The 4,174-nt window shown below is 38.8% G+C and overlaps 1 long non-coding RNA gene across 1 annotated transcript in view; it reads left to right on the top strand.

Annotated features, from left to right (window-relative positions):
- The first annotated feature begins 258 nt into the window (after positions 1 to 258).
- LOC116969326 overlaps positions 259 to 4,174 on the top strand; it is a 4,955-nt gene continuing 1,039 nt past the window's right edge. Inside the window, exons 1-2 of the long non-coding RNA XR_004410730.1 lie at positions 259 to 553; positions 2,711 to 2,714. This is a non-coding gene — a long non-coding RNA (uncharacterized LOC116969326). The remainder of the gene's footprint in view (positions 554 to 2,710; positions 2,715 to 4,174) is intronic.

The raw sequence follows: 4,174 nt of genomic DNA, 5'->3' as shown, positions 1-4,174 counted from the left end.
AGGAAGGAGGGAAGGAAGGAAGGAAGGAGGGAGGGAAGGAAGGAGGGAGGAGGGAAGGAAGGAAGGAAGGGAAGGAGGGAAGGAAGGAGGGAAGGAGGGAAGGAAGGAGGGAGGGAAGGAAGGAAGGAAGGAAGGAGGGAAGGAGGGAAGGAAGGAAGGAAGGAAGAGTTATTGAGTGAAAGTGAGGAGAGGGGAGGGAGGGAGAGAGGGATGGAGGGGGGGAGGGGGGGGGGACATCCCCTTTAAGACGCCCTTCCCTTTAAGAGTGGTCCCCACCTCCAGCAACAGCAGCAGCAGCCAGGTTGATGTCAGCAGCCTCTCTCTCTCTACCCCCAGTGTAATGGGAATTGCAAGCCATCACTCTCCAGATTTCCACCCTCCCGCATGGCAGGGATGCGGGGGGCTTTGCAGAGACGACTAATGCAGAAGCATCTTGCAGCCTGAACCTCTCCCCCACCATTGCAAGAGGGCCGAAGAGAATAAAGGAGAGGCTGGAGACCTTCCATCCAGCCACACACACACACACACAGGCAGTTCCTTGGCTGTCGAGCAGGTAAACAAATCCCAAATGCTGCAAAGTCTCCACAATTCTTGCATTGCATTGAACCAGGATGCAATTAATATAAATATCCAGCTGTATGCATGCTTTTAATACGAATCTAACCCCCCTGCGTTACGTGGTGTACAAGATAACTCTCACTCTGTGTCGTGTTTAATTGCATATATGTAACTGTTTTTTTAAGAATGCATTTGTAAACGGGCCCTTTCTGTTAAATGGACAAGTGTGCAAATTCTAAAGGAACTTTCTCGGTAGAGGGGATTATAAATAATGAACAAACAAACCATCGAAATCTTTTGCAAGCTTCCTACAAAGATTTTTTTCGTTTCAAACGATAAAAAAACCCCTCAATGCATGATTGAATTATGGAAATGTGTCTGGCTCATTGCAAGCTTCACCCACCCGGTTAAACCTGCACCACCCCCCACCTTACCCCCACCGTTAAAATCTCTGCAGAGAATCGCATTCATTAAAAATTAACTTGTTAAGAATATTTGTGTTTTTCTTCTGCTGGGTTAGTCGGGGTCTGAGAGTCATCTATTATTTTAGCACAAATCAAATCAACCTGCTTGCTGCATGATTTATTGCAGATATGTAATCCTAAAGATAAATACATCGTTAAAAAATATATATAGTTTCACCTTTTCTTGGTTATTTTCAATTGCATTAATTCAGCCCCCTGTTACTCTCTGCAAGTGAAGGTCGGTTACCATTTCTACATTTACAAAAAAGGAATGCATTTTGAAAAGATATATTATTGGGGGTTTTTTTTTAATTCAGTTTCTCCAGCATTTTTGTCTGCCTTGCATTTTGTGTCTACCTTCGATTTCCCCGCATCTGCAGCTCTTTCTTCAATTCTTAAACACTAATTCAGTTCCAGCCTCTTCCCAGAGGGTGGATAAAAATGCTGGAGAAACTCAGCGGGTGAGGCAGCATCTATGGAGTTCTTTCTCTCGGCGTTTATAATATCTACATTTACAAAAAGTCCCTATTTAAAAATTAATTCTAAAAATTGATTATGTTATTTTTTATTGCATTAATCTAGTCCATAGAAGTGAAAGTCGTTTATAAAGTCTACATTTGCAAAAAGGCCCTATTTATTAATGCATCGTAAAAATAATATTCTTCTACCTTTTGGTTATTTTTTGTATTGCATTAATTCAGTATCTTTTGCTCTCCAGGTAGTTTTTAATTTGCAAAAAGGCTGTATATACAAAAATACATTATTAAAAATATATTGCGTAGGAAGGAACTGCAGAATATATTAATTCCAATGTTATTTTTCCCAGATCGATTCTAATTTATACATTTTACAGAAAGACTATTCACAAATGCATTATATTTATTCCACTTTATCTATTTTTTAAATTTACATTATTTAAGTCCGTCATTCCCCAGTTTGGGAAGGTCTTGTATAATTTCAAAATTTGCAGAAAGTCCCTATTTATAGATGCATTCTAAAATATATATATGATTCCACTTTTTATTGATTAGTTTACATTGCATTGATCCAGTCTCTTGATTCCACGAAGGGGAAGGTCGTTTATACATTTATAAATTTACAAAAAAGTCCCTGTTTACAAATGCATTGTTAAAAACGAATAATCTCAGTTTTATTTGGTTATTTTTAATTGCATTTATTATAATTTCGAATCTTTTACTCTCCAGAAGTGGAAAGGTTGTATCTAATTTCTAAATCTACTAAAAGGAGGGTCTATTTGCAAATGCATTATTTAAGTTGTGCCTTTGGGATATTGTTAATAGCATTGATCCAGTCAGTCCCTGTTACAGCTACTGAAGTGAAGGTCGCTTTGTTTGTTGCTGGGCTGGGGAATATTTGTCGGCGGGCAATAATCGTCCTCCCCCCCGATGCGTTGGTGGTGGGGACCGCATTGCGTCTGGTGGCTCCGTGGAGATCTGCTGCCGCCCGGTGGCCGCAGGCGGGACTGCGACGACCTGGATTGGGGATGAGTGGGTAGGGTAGGTGTGTGGCAAAGGAGGCTTCATCTAGCTCCAGAGTAACTGCAGAGACTGGAGTCTTTAGCAAAATAAATGCATTGTGTCTCTTGACGAGAGGACACAAAGTTTAGAAGTTCCGAAACTTACGGAATAGTGGATGTTCATAGCAAAAGGATTTGAGTCTAGGAGCAGGGAGGTTCTACTGCAGTTGTACAGGGTCTTGGTGAGACCACACCTGGAGTATTGCGTACAGTTTTGGTCTCCTAATCTGAGGAAAGACATTCTTGCCATAGAGGGAGTACAGAGAAGGTTCACTAGACTGATTCCTGGGATGTCAGGACTTTTTCATATGAAGAAAGACTGGATAGACTCGGTTTGTACTCGCTAGAATTCAGAAGATTGAGGGGGGATCTTATAGAAACTTACAAAATTCTTAAGGGGTTGGACAGGCTAGATGCAGGAAGATTGTTCCCGATGTTGGGGAAGTCCAGAACAAGGGGTCACACACACAGTTTAAGGATAAGGGGGAAATCTTTTAGGACCGAGATGAGAAAAACATTTTTTTCCCACACAGAGAGTGGTGAATCTGTGGAATTCTCTGCCACAGAAGGTAGTTGAGGCCACAGTTCATTGGCTATATTTAAGAGGGAGTTAGATGTGGCCCTTGTGGCTAAAGGGATCAGGGGGTATGGAGAGAAGGCAGGGATGGGATACTGAGTTGGATGATCAGCCATGATCATATTGAATGGCGAATGGTGCAGGCTCGAAGGGCCGAATGGCATCTACTCCTGCACCTATTGTCTATGTTTCTTTTTTTTTTTTTTTTTTATATTTTATTTTATTAGAAGTAAGTACAGTCATATGGCACCAAAGTGCCTAATATATATTTTCATAATACATTTTATGTACAACTTCTTTTTTTTTTTTTTGTTACACTGAAAAAAGATTAGAATAAGAAAAAGAAGTTAGATAGTAAAGGATAGAAAAGATGTGAAATATATAGTGTGTGAAAAAAGAAAACGAGTAAATGAAAAAAGTTGAGAGAGAGAATAGAGAGAAAAAAAAGAAAAAAAAAAAAAAAAAAAAGAGGAGATCATTATTTATAGTCTTGACCAACCCTCGTCCAGTCCTGAAACAGTTATTTTTACAATTGTGTTGCACCATATGATTCCAAAAAAACGACGAATGGAGACCAACTCGTTATGAATTGGTCTGATTTATCCATTAGGAGGAATCGCATTTCTCAAGATGAGCGGTGTCCAACATACTTGTAATCCACATTTTGAGCGTTGGTATTGATGTACCTTTCCAAAATTTAAGAATTAATTTTTTGCTATTATTAAACCATAGTTAAGGAATAGATTTTGAGATGTGTTCAATTTATTCCCATCTTCCATTACGCCAAATATAATCATTTCAGTATTAGGTTCCATTCTTGTCTTGAATAATTTTGTAAATATTTCAAAAATATCATTCCAGAATCTATAAAGTTTTATGCAGGAGACTAAGGAGTGTGTTATAGTTGCCTTTTGGGCTAGACATTATCACAAGTGGCGGATATATTTGGATAAAATTTGTTCAATCTTGTTTTTGAGTAATATAATCTATGTACAATTTTAAATTGAATTAAATTATGTCTTACATTAATTGAACATT

This window comes from Amblyraja radiata, unplaced genomic scaffold (assembly GCF_010909765.2).
Source record: "Amblyraja radiata isolate CabotCenter1 unplaced genomic scaffold, sAmbRad1.1.pri S157, whole genome shotgun sequence".
Taxonomy (NCBI): Eukaryota; Metazoa; Chordata; class Chondrichthyes; order Rajiformes; family Rajidae; genus Amblyraja; species Amblyraja radiata.
Note: the sequence above shows the minus strand (reverse complement) of the source record. Positions and strands in the feature narration are given on the sequence as shown.